This window comes from Lonchura striata, chromosome 12 (genome assembly GCF_050655825.1).
Source record: "Lonchura striata isolate lonStrDom1 chromosome 12, ASM5065582v1, whole genome shotgun sequence".
Classification (NCBI taxonomy): domain Eukaryota; kingdom Metazoa; phylum Chordata; class Aves; order Passeriformes; family Estrildidae; genus Lonchura; species Lonchura striata.
In genome coordinates this window covers 330,752-342,929 of record NC_140714.1, presented here as the reverse complement: position 1 = coordinate 342,929, position 12,178 = coordinate 330,752, and the positions used below count along the sequence as shown (strand labels likewise).

Sequence of the window (12,178 nt, the reverse complement as noted above, 5' to 3'; positions counted from 1 at the left end):
CAGTTAGCAGGGACCTTAGGAAGGAGATGCTTCCCACTCATCCTTTTTGGCAAAAGAAAAGCATTTTTCATTTGTTTCAGAATAGAAGCAATTTTTACTAAGAAAAAGACCAGCTTAGTTTGAGAAATCCCAGATTATTTTCAGAAACTCATCCCAAAATGGAGTCTGTATCCAGGCAAACAGTTTAGAATGAAAGACTAAAGAAGCAACAGTCACACACTGGAAAACCACCTATTACAAGAATTGGGAACCCTAGCAAGTGATTTATATCCAAAGGAGGATTAAGATATTTTAAAAGCATCATTGCTCAGCAGAGCAAATAAGGAGAGAAAGCTTTGGGTGTATCAACAGCTAATCCTATCAGAAAAAAGAACTCATGAGAAATCAGAATGAGTGTGAAATTTAAGAGGGCTGTCATCTGGAAAACATTTAAGAGGAAGACACCAGTAACAGACTAAGTAATTTGACTCAAGAAAACGGGATAGTAACATGACTACCCAATATCTAGAGAAATGTATATATTTAGCTATTACAACAGAACAATTTTGAAAAAGTCTGAGCGGAAAATTTGGGCCAGAATGGAAGAAGATGACACACCAGAAATAATTAAATACAAATACCTTGGGTAAATGGCAGAATACAGGAAGAAAACAGAAAACAATATTTTTAATGGAAAATATAGCTACAGTTTTATATACATAATTCTTCATCATCCCCTTCCTCCAAAATTCACCCAAGAAAATATTTTTTTTAATTCTACTGAAGTCCGAAAGAAAAACCAGAAACATGATATATAGATATACAAAGACCCTCCCCAGGCCAAGACCAGAAAGGGAGTATGGCTGAGAGCACTGTTAAAGGAAAAGGCTGACAGTGGTGCTTTATGAATTACATGATTTTTTAAGATATTCAGGGACAAAAACGGCATTATGCCTGATCCCAGACAAAACATTAAATGTTTCTCCTAAAATCCTCACAAGCCTAAAATAGCTCTACACAGTCCAGGCACTCGTTTGTTAGAGTGAGCATGTTACAAGGAACAAGGAGTAAGAGCAGATCGCCTATTGTCCTCCTCTCTGAAGCAGGGGTGGGGAGGGAGAGAGAGTCACTTTTTCCCGTGCCTTCCCATACACATTAACAAACGGCAACTTCAAAGGTTTCATCAGCAGAAGATTTTATGCTTTGGCACACCAAAAAGAGTTCACCATTTCTATTACTGCATCCATTAATGGTTCACATGTGCAAGAGCAGCATGCTTAGACATACCAGAAGGTGATCTTTCAACATCAGCCTCATCTCAGATCCATATCCTGTTGAAACAGTTCCTTCCTATAACTTTATATTTAATACTGCTGACCAGCAGAACTAATGTACAGCGTTTATGTTCCTGAAAGCTCAAATATTAATTCTGTATATAAGAGAAAACTTCACTTATTGTCACTCACAGAGCATATACCAAACACTATCTTAGTGAGTGACAGATCCCTTTCTCGAAACATCTTCCCGAGTACACCTACATCAGAATCAAGTACCTTCAATACCACCTGTGGGCAACCTCTACATTACTGATGCCATCCCTATAAGGAAGTATTGCTTGATCATTGCTCTCAATGTAGAATAAAGACTGCTGGCTCTTCTGCATATTTAGATGTTCACATCTAAGGACCATAGACAACATCAATTATGAGGCAATTTTCCATGTTTATTTGAGTAATAATAACTCAAAATGGCCTAAAGTTGAGTGACTGGTTTTCAGAAATGGTTCTGCTGCTTTGCAGTACAACCAGTTGCCACTGACATCTTTCCTACCCCTCTCTGAACATTCAGTACTCAGTGGTTAAGCTGTTTGAATCAAAGCTATGAAGCAAAGATCAAGAGTTCTCCAAAATTACTAACCACGCAGAGGTACAAATACATAATAATTCTGTGTTTGTGATATGTTAAAATCTCATGTGAAAACCAAAGCAAAATGTTTCAGCTGCATTTCTATAGCTGGTGACCTGCCTCTTTATCAGAAGCCTTTCCCAACTGCCCTGCTGCATCAGAGCTGGTGTGCCATGGAGTCTGACTGTGGGGCAATGCTGCTGGTTCCACAGCTTAGCAGAAATTCATCCTTGATTAATTTCTTAGCTACATAAAGTATTTCTAGGTTTATATTACCATAACATGTGAGCAGTCCATGAATTCACCCTTCGAATGCTCCTAGTTTATGTTGAATTACTAATATTTTCCTAGTTTTCAGGGGAACCTCCCCCCACATAGAAAGATCAAGAAGATGCCTAAAGGTTATGTGACATTTTTACAGCAGAAAACCAAACTTAAAATTTGCTCTTGAAAGGTTAATGTTATACTTATGTGATTTCTGCTGTTGCTACCTTCAGATTCATTTATGAACAGTGTGGCTGGAACCTACTCAAACGATTTAAAAACATTCTTTCTGGAAAAGGCTACATATAGGCTATTTTCCATCATATTCTATAAAAACAGTGCCTCAAGAAAGCTAAATGAATGTTCAAGAAAGATTTAACTAGAGTATTCTGATTAGTTGACGTTGACAATTACATATATACTTTTTCTTGACATTTTTTGTGAACATACTTAAAATTTAGGAGACAACACTAAATGTGTGGTCTGCAGGGATTTTAGCAGAAAAACAAACCGAATGAAGAATTTTATAAAGACAGCCTGCTTTACTAGGCTCAAGAGGAAATGTGCAATTCAAAACTGTGTGGTCTGCCACAGGAGGGCTGACAGTTGACACTTCCACTTAATTTAGTGGCCTGTTTCAGAAAACTGACATCCTCACCCATTCTTCCTCAAAACCAAATTGACTTAGCTTCAAAAGCAGCATTTCCTCTAAAACACCTCTGCTTCTTGCAAAAGGGAAAAATGTTGCACCCATATTTATGTGTTCTACTAACCAGTCAAACGCATGCTCTGAACTCAGGGCTTCACTGAAGAACACTGAAGGGACATCTCCAGCCACAGTCCAAGCAGGGATCTGAATCTGTCCTTTCACAACACAAGAAGTACAAGAGAAGTAGCAATTTAAGGAATTTCCAGCCTCTTTTGTCCCCTGGGACTCATTTTCAGAACCACAGCATGACATCTAATTTTAGCTTTTGTAGGCACAGATATTTCCAGGGCTGTGATATGAACCAATGCAAAACAAAAACAAACAAACAAACAAAAAAAACACAAAAAAAAAAAACCCACAACAAAAACTCTTATTTGAAAGAAGACAGGACTGAGGAACAAATCTGACCATAGATGCCGTTATAACAACTTTGGAATAAGGTTAAAGAGAGGAAGTAGACAGGCTACACAATTACTCCCAAATGGTGTTACCAAAAACCTCTGATCTGATGCTATGGCCACAACAGCTGCAGAAACAGGAACTTGATGAGCTTCAGCAAGGACTCATCAGAATACGAGTGATTTCACTTTCACAGTTCAAATACTGCATTTTGCAAACAGAGAAACTCCCTCCCCTAAAGGAAAAGACTGAAGTGTTAAGCAGATATTTAAAACAATGTGTCTTTCACAAAGAAAATAATTAATTTAATTTCTTGAAGCATCTCAAATATTTTAGTGGTCAGTTGCACTCCTACTATCAACTTCTCCTATTAACATCTGCATTATCTGGATCTGAGTCTTCAGTCTCTGGAAAAATGCAACAGTACTAGGCCATGGCAAGAATTTCAGCAGGATCTTTTCAGGAGAGGAAGGGGAGATCAAAGCTGCTCTTATCTCCTCATTGCCTGTCTGCCAAGAGACACTGCCACTTTCTGTGTGTCAAAGCTGACTCAAATGTCAGGAACAAGAGAACCATAAAGTGGAAAGACCGGTATTTTCATTCCACTTCCAAGGGAAGACAAAAGGTCACACTACACCTATTTCTGGCATTAAAGAGGGACTTCTAAGCATGCTAGTAATACAAACAAAAGAAGAGATGGCCTCTGATTTTAACTCCTAGCAGAATTACCTGTGATAATGCCAGCAGAGAAGCCGGCAAGATCTCTAGTTCTAAAATAAAGGTTTATTCCAGGCTTGCAGTTGTAAGGAGGTTAAAACAAGTTAAATTAGCAGGCTTGTAAAGAAAGACATCATCTACCACCAACCCACACCCCACACTATGTGTGATTTTAACATGTGCTTTTAGCCCTGAATTTTGGAAAGTATCATATTTACAATGACTCGTGAAAGAATAAAGTAGAACTAACCTCACACAGAGTGGTAAAATACTCCCCCTGATGACTCAAAACCAGCTCTTTCTACCAGTATTGTTTAAAACATGACACAAAATCTGGCAAGACAGAAATTTCGACCAGAAGGCAACAGCCATGGCTAATGCTCTGATCGTTATTGCTGCTCAACCACTGACAGCTTCATCCTGCTCTTCAGAAGAAAACTCTCCCCCCCGCCCCGATCCTTCTTCAAGACTGCTAGTCTAGGGAGCTTTTACTTAAGTGCAACTCTTAAAAATTGTATTAGTATAATAGTAGTGGTCTAAATCTGGGGCCAGTTTATGTGGCCTTTTCTAATCAAGCATTAGTACATTCCTCACTGCAGGACTACAAACAAGATAGACAGATTGCCCATCAAACACTGCTTGATGTCCTTCAAGTTAGCACTTGCAGGAGGCTGGGAGAACCAATCAGTAAAAGACTACCCCCACCCACACCTTCTTACCTGTTCTCAGTGTTAAAAACCTGCTATCAGCTGTCAACAGAAACAGGAGACATGAATAAGGTGTTTTTGACTTGACTCATTACAGCTACTTCTCCCAGTCCCACGTAGGCTCAAGCAGAGTTTGAGACAAGGAACAATATAACTTCATTCCTATGTACCCTAACAGGTAGGAACAGCACCAGCCTGGCCCGTGTGTCTCACGGACACGGTGTGAGCAGCGTCACGGCACCTGCCCTGCAGCACAAAGACATGGTGCCAGGCCTCTTTTCAGGTGCCAAGGAACCAGCCCAGCACAGCCACAACTCTCTATCCCCTCAGAGCAGCATCCATCAACTGCTACCACACAGACTTGTGAATTCCCCACTTTGCTCATTTTTTGGATTTCTGTAATAAAAACACTGATGCATATCTAGGATCCTTTTCTTCTATTAGCTCTTATCATGCATTTTAGAGACACAGACACAAACTGCACAAACACAGCACAGCAAAGCAGCCACTCACAAATAAACTGCTCTTCAATATCCACCTCCGCATCCAGCTGCACAGAGGCAGTAATTTGGTATAAAGCAATTGGGCTTTACTTTGTTGCTAATGGGAAACAAGTAGTCATGCATTTAAAACCTCAGCCAAAATCAGAATGTTTCCTCCCACATTCATGGTAGAGTCCACATAAAAAAAAAATCCACAAATCTTTATCCAAAGCAACACAAGAGAGCAGTCTTATTTGAAATAAGGCTGAATTTCAGCTACCACTGAGAAGGTGCAGGCTTATACTCAAGAGTCAAAACCAAGACCCAAGTTAATGGCTCCTTACAGAGCCGTTGTGCAACTTGGGTTTCTGCCAGAACACCCCATTTGCTAGCTGCAGAGCAGCCTTGCAGTTGGTCAGGCCCCCAGTATAGGTACATGGGTGGTTATAGAACAACAGCTACACGGGGTGGGTCCCCCCCAGGAGCAGAGCTTCCTCCTTCCCTTTATTGAACCTCGCAAGGTTCCTGTCTGCCTATTCCTCAAGCCTCAGCTAGAGGCTACCCCAGCTGAAAGCCAGCACAGGGAAGGATCACAGCCCCATGCACCTTGGAGGGACTGCCTTTCACCACAGACTTTTGCCTTACTAGTCAGTCAGCCATCACTGGCCTGAATGGGCTAAGTTCAGTCTGACCCAAAGTCAGATTCTGACCCAAAGTCACTCTGTGTTAATTTCTCCCATTTTAACTGCTATTCAACCTCAGGATCACAGCAAGGACACTTGCTGCTCCTCACAGACAAGTGACACTAGCCCTTATGACTGTGACTAAAGCATGAGAAGCTTGTTCAGCAGGCAGTGATTTACAAACACGGAGTGCTATGGGTACAGCACTTCCGGTGATCCCAGAAAAAGCCATTGTCCTTTTGCTCAAAACTAGTATAACTGGGAACCATGAAAAACACATTTATTTGCCCTCAGGTAATCACCATGGCAACTGGCTTCCAGGAAAATAATAGTTAACAGCTTCAGTAATGAAGGCCACTATGGGATTTGTTAAGCACATCAGCAGGTCACACAAATCCAAAATATACTGAAATTCGCCAAATTTATTCCTGAAGAAACTATAAGTAGGTATCTGCAAACTTCCTGTCATAACCCATCCCACCAGCTGAATCAACAGCAGTACCATTCATGTCAACATTGTAGTGTCCTTTAATGTTCTTTGAACTTTATAGACACCCCGTAGAACAGTTTTAACGCAACATTCTCTAATGTACACCTTTCAGACCACTTCTTTACATCAAAAGAAAACTTTACCTTATACTCAATCTCTTTGTCACCCAACATTTTAATAATTCACTTTTAGTTATGAGTTTGAATAATTAAATGGCACTTATGTTTTTCATGAAACTTAATGTATTACAAAGGTAGTTCAACATTATCTTACAGTTAGGGAAATAATATTCTGCTTAGGAATATACATTCCTAAGCAGAATAGAGACATGCAATCTATGTATTCTTACAGGTATTCAGAGACACTGCAGGAATTGTTCTATTTTCACAGAATGGAAGCTTTTTTGGGAAATGTGCACCATTGATTGATAGGATTACAGAGATCACAACTTACTTATATACAATTGAAAAAAATGCACCAAGTTAGGTTACAGAATCCACATCCCTGGTACACTGCATAAAGCACCACTAAGGTGGCAATGGACAGCTCAGCAACCCACTCCTGGTGTGCTCCTACAGCTTCCATGAAAGCAGCTTACAGGAAACAATGGTCCTCTTTCTGCCCAATGCTAGTTTTGCACACTGCCACAGCCAAATAACACTGCCCAGGCAGACTGAGAAGCACATTTAAAGTGTACTGCACCAACTTCTGCCGACTCAGAGAATCTCACCAAGAGGCCAATCCCTGGCCGCAGCTCTGCTTGCAGGTGAATGATGGAGGAGTTCCTTCAGCACATGTAAGGGCTACCCTTCCCAAATACTGCACTTTGCTGCCCATCACAGTTCACACCTGCACTGCATCATGGCCCATTCTGCCTTCCTGTTACAAGAACACCATCATGCTGTTTTAAGTCAGACAGGAAGGTAAGTCACTTTTGTGTCCCTCCAGTATCATCTCAGCCTGAATCACGGGAGCTTATCAACAAAAGTGTGTGTGTTGTCTGCTAAATACATCCTATATGGCAATGTGGCATGATGAATGATTCAGTCAGGTAGCTACTTTCAGCACAATTAATTTTTCTTTTTAAACTAAACCCACTAATGAGTGTCTCTTCTGGAAGCCACAGGAGTGTGTATTTGGCTGCCTTTCACCCGTAACCCACCATTAACTGACAAGACCGCCACTGCTCTGGAACACCGGCATCTACATCACAGAAGGGATAACATGTCCAAGTAGTTTACAGAAGTAAAAGATGTTATCAGTGCTCACCAGCCTCCTCTAAGCCTATACAGAGGCTGTTAGCCATCTTCCTCATTCCAGGTTTAGAATACATATAGACAGCTAAAAGCCTCCATGAGAATAAAACTGTGCATGCTGGTTACTTTATATATATATATATATATATATACACACACACACACATATACTTTCCAGGAAAATAAAACTGTGCATGCTGGTTACATGTGGAAACAGCCAAGGCTGTCCATTTCTTGTTACCTGGGTGGGACAAACCTGCACAGCAACAAGGCAAATCCCATCCGCAAATCCCATCCAGCTCTGCTACTCTTGTATATCACAGGCATATTGTCTAACAAGACTGCTGCTCTTTTCTGAGAGCAGACACCACTGTGCCAGCACATGTGCACAAGAAGGCAAGCAAAATATCCTTCTTTCCTAACCTTCATACCAAATGCTTCCAAATTCAAGGCAAGTACTCTTAACTTCAAGTGAGTTTTCTATCTAAGCAAATAGAGCAACCACCATGGCCTCCCAGGTGCATTTCAATGACTACTGCACGTCTGTCACACACTTCAAAGAAGAACATTTCTGCAGACCGTGGTGGTATTTAGGAAATGAATGGGTGAGCAGTGGATACAGCTTTTCTCAACACAATCTTCTGAGTACTCCCACAGCAAGTTCAACCAAGGTCGCCCTCCATACAATGCCAGCTGGATATTCTGGTGCTCCTACAGCTTCACTGTGTACATATATATTCTGCTGCTAAAACCATGCAAAACGGTGCACATCAGCCTAAATCTACAATAAGTACACCTAGAGCTCTCTTTGCCCTAATAAGATGGCCTTCCCCTTCCATGTGCTCTAAGTCATAGCAGGCATACATACCTCAAAAGTACTCAGGTAGCTTGTCTCTTTGCATAGGTATGCTCACAGTTGTAATCCAAATGTCATCAACAGATGTCTAACTTTTAAAAAGTTTAGAAGTATAAATTCCAGAGGAAATAGGAAATTCAGGGGAGGGAAGAAGATATGATTTATCAGCTTCTACATTTGCAGAGATCTGCAGTCAGTACTGTAGGTCATTTTCAGAGTAAATCTTGGCAACAAAGCTTCTTTGTAGAGGAGAAAGACCTGCCAAAATCAACAAGCATAATAAGAAACAACATTAATACCTGATAAACAATAAAACAGCATACATATTCAGAGTCCCCTTCAGAGAAAAGAATAAACTCATTTGAAATACTGGGTTTCTGCTAGCTTTGATGTATTTAAATCAGAAGCAGCCTCTGAAGTTATTTCATACTCTGACTACTTTAACCTAATAAATTATCTCAAGAGGGAAAATCCTCTAAGCATTCAAATAAAGTTTGATCATATCAGAGCATGCAACACTATACAACATCACAGATTGCCCTGATTCAGACAAACCTTCCCAGCTGACCAAATGCCTTAATGTTCACTGGGAATTTTGCCATGAGTGCTTGTGTGACCAGTGTCAGACTAAAGAATTAAGCCGCTGTCCAAAACAAGGACCAACACAGAGTGTGATGGAAGCCCCAACACAGCATGCACATAAAGTACATAACTGGGGGTATCTGCATGGCATAAATGTTCAGAAGTGTTAGCAAACTTCTGAACTTCTCAGATTTGGATTTACGTTAATAAAATGTAAACATTTTTGGGGCAGAGTCCTCCTGTTCTATGTTTGCATTTCACATGGTGTGTCAGATCTAGCTTCCAAATCAAAGTTCTCAATATTATTTTGATAGAAATATTTTCTATTTTTGGGACATGAGTAGGATTCTTCTCTATAAATAAAAAGGGTCAACTAGATCTGCATTACCATAAAAGGTTTCTGAAAGTATGAAGACATTGCATTTGCAAAAATATATTTAACTCCACGCAACTGCTTGTTTCCTTCTTTCCTTTTTCCTTATCAGTTTGGCTGGAAGAAAAATTTTGAGAATTTGGAGCTTAAATTCAAGCCCAAAGAATCAGCTCATTGTGCTGTAACAATATCCAGGGTCTCAACTGCTTTGAGAAGCATTTAATCATAGCAGAATGCTGAGTTTCTAGAAGTGCAGACAATGCATGTCTAGACTGCCACTTTCACGTTCCATTTCACTCAGCCATCTTCACTCCTTCCAGAGATGCCAGTTTATCCTCTAGGAAACATTGTGCTGAGTTCACAGATTTGCTAACCTTGGAAGTGGCCTCTGGATGTCACCTGGGCCACCCAGGGTTCATTGCCCACACACCATTTTTACAAGTCTTGCTATTGAGAGCCCACCCTAGCCCCAGAGAGCTCAAGTCCCCATGAGCTCCAGCCCTCACGGAGAGTGCACAACTGCTGTGCCAAGCAGCATTCAGTGTGCCACAGCAACCAGCCTTCACCAGGCCCTAGCAAAAACCACTCCCTGTATTTCAGGGGTGAGGAGACTCCAGGTCTACCAAGAGGCAGCCAACCGGCCAGCTCACCTAAGAAACACCTTGCACTTGGTAACTCAGGTGCCAAAGCCCAGCTCTCACTAGCAGACAGCTACAGAACCACCTGAGGAGAACACACCACACCAGTAAATGTGCTGGGGAAGCCAATGGAGAGGGAAGACTCCTCCTCCAGAGCTCTAAGCAAAAATTCCTAGAAACCAAGCCCAAGATATTATCACACCAAGTCTTTTTGAATGGTTCAAAACAGTTCTCAGAAGATCTGAGAAAACACTAACAAGAGGTCTGCCTGACTCCAGAGCAGCCACAACTCGCCAGTCAGGCACAGGCCATTCACCCAAGCAGTGGAGGAGCTGACTCACCAGATACAACCCATATCCTGCCGAATGCACCTCTCTAAACACATGAAAACAAAATCTGTAGACTTCCAATGATCTCTAGTTTGTATCTGAATTAGACATACATTTTAATTACAGGAACTTTAGCTATGATAAATAAGATGCAAGACAGCCCAAACTATGACACAGAACTGCTTAGAAAACCAAACTCAGCAACTTTTATGTGGTACATGGAGGAGGGAAACTCCAAATTTTATAGAAACCTGAAGTTCCAATTTCCTTCTAAAGCAAATTTCACACAAAATAGATCTTCTTCCATCTTCAGTTTGCTTCCAGACCAGCTGGGTAGGTTTATCAGGCAGTAGAACAGTGGGTACAAAGCTCCAACAAACTTGTTCATTTGGTGAGAACCCTGTGTGGCTGCAGAGCTGCTGAGCAGTGCAAGCCCTGTAAGCTGGAGGAGCCCCACTGTCCCCACACAAGAGAAGAAAGAGTGCCCCCCAGAACCAAGACAGAAACAGCCTTTCCAGTGAGTACACCTACTCACTGGGCCTTCCTTGCCTCTAGACACTTCCAGATGGACCAGGAATTTACCTTAAGAGAAGGATCATGACCAAAAATGGAGTCACCTGCCACATGTTAATCTTGAGTAAAACAGAGTCAGTAGTGAGCATCAGGGACAGCAGCACTTACTCCCTGACCTGATGAGAACCCAGTGGCAGTGGCTCAGGTCAAGGCATCACTACTTCAGTGACCACACTGGTAGCCTGGACTGTTAATAAGGGTTTCTAACCCGCAGAAACACCTCATTATAAGGTTTGTGGATGATGGATACTGTTTACTGATGCAGTGGGACTTACATTACCCCCTTCTGTCTCTTCCTCCCCTAGCCTTCCACACAGATCTTTGTACCTTCAGTTCAGACCTTTACACCTCCTGCCCAGCAAGAAGCCTCATTAAGTTTCCCTATTGGTAGTTTTTTAGTGAAAGCAATGCATCCACCCACCATGGGAGTTTTGCTGGTCACCGCATTTGTCACTAATGCACACCAAGTACTTCTGTGTCTCCAATGACAGCAGCTGCACACAAGTCACAAACACAGTGTCAGCTCCAAGTCTCATGAATTTTGGCACTCATAAAGCTTCGAAGCTGCTGCTTTACCCTTTAAGCTCTTTACTTTAAAGCCTGTCACTGACAATCTGCTTTTAAGCCGGCAAATTCTGAGCTTGCCATTAACTAATTCGTGTCTTGACTATCTCATCAAACACAACCAAGGCGAGCAGCAATCGGTGAAGCGAACGCACGGCTCAGCCCGCCCCAAACCAGCGCGGGAGCCCTCGCGAGCCCTCGGCACCAGCCGCACGTGCGTGGGGCCGCCCCCGGGAGGGCCGCGGGGCCCGGGGCGGTCGCGAGGGCCACGACGGGAGCCGCGAGCGCCGCTCGCCACCGCCGGGCCAGACATCGCCCCGGCAAGCCCGGGCCCTGCGGCCCGGACGACGTCCCGGAACGGGGCGAGCGGGCTAGCGGGGCGCGACTCGGCCTGAGAGTCCTAAACCGGCCTCGGGAGCGGAGCGGCGAGAGGCAGCGCGGCCGAGCGGCGGCTCCGGGGGCGGGCAAGGAGCTCGCGATGGGCGCTCGCGGGCCCGTCGGGCGGGGTCTCCTCGCCCCGCCCCTCGGTCCCGGGTGCTCTCCCGCCCGTCCCCGGTCCCCGTCCCGCTCCGTTCCCGGTCTCGCGGCCCGTCGCTCACTCACCGGCCGAGCGGCGGCCGCTCCATCCCCGCGCGCCGCCACCGCCCGGCCCGGCCGCGTGACGTCCGCGAG

General features: G+C 43.2%; 1 protein-coding gene across 18 annotated transcripts in view; it reads right to left on the bottom strand.

Moving 5' to 3' along the window:
• Positions 1–12,175, bottom strand: part of TMCC1 (transmembrane and coiled-coil domain family 1) — a 67,084-nt gene extending 54,909 nt beyond the window's left edge. For 5 of the 18 annotated variants that reach the window (XM_085590209.1, XM_021542549.3, XM_021542551.3 and 2 more), the window contains exons 1-2: positions 12,110–12,175; positions 8,460–8,705 (exon numbers count right to left, since the gene is read on the bottom strand). The gene's annotated coding sequence lies outside the window, so the exon portion shown is untranslated. Of the gene's footprint in view, positions 1–2,921; positions 3,013–8,459; positions 8,706–9,417 lie in introns of all 18 variants that reach the window. The other 13 variants (XM_085590212.1, XM_085590214.1, XM_021542555.3 and 10 more) reach the window with 6 other exon arrangements.
• Between the last annotated feature and the right edge of the window lie 3 nt (positions 12,176–12,178).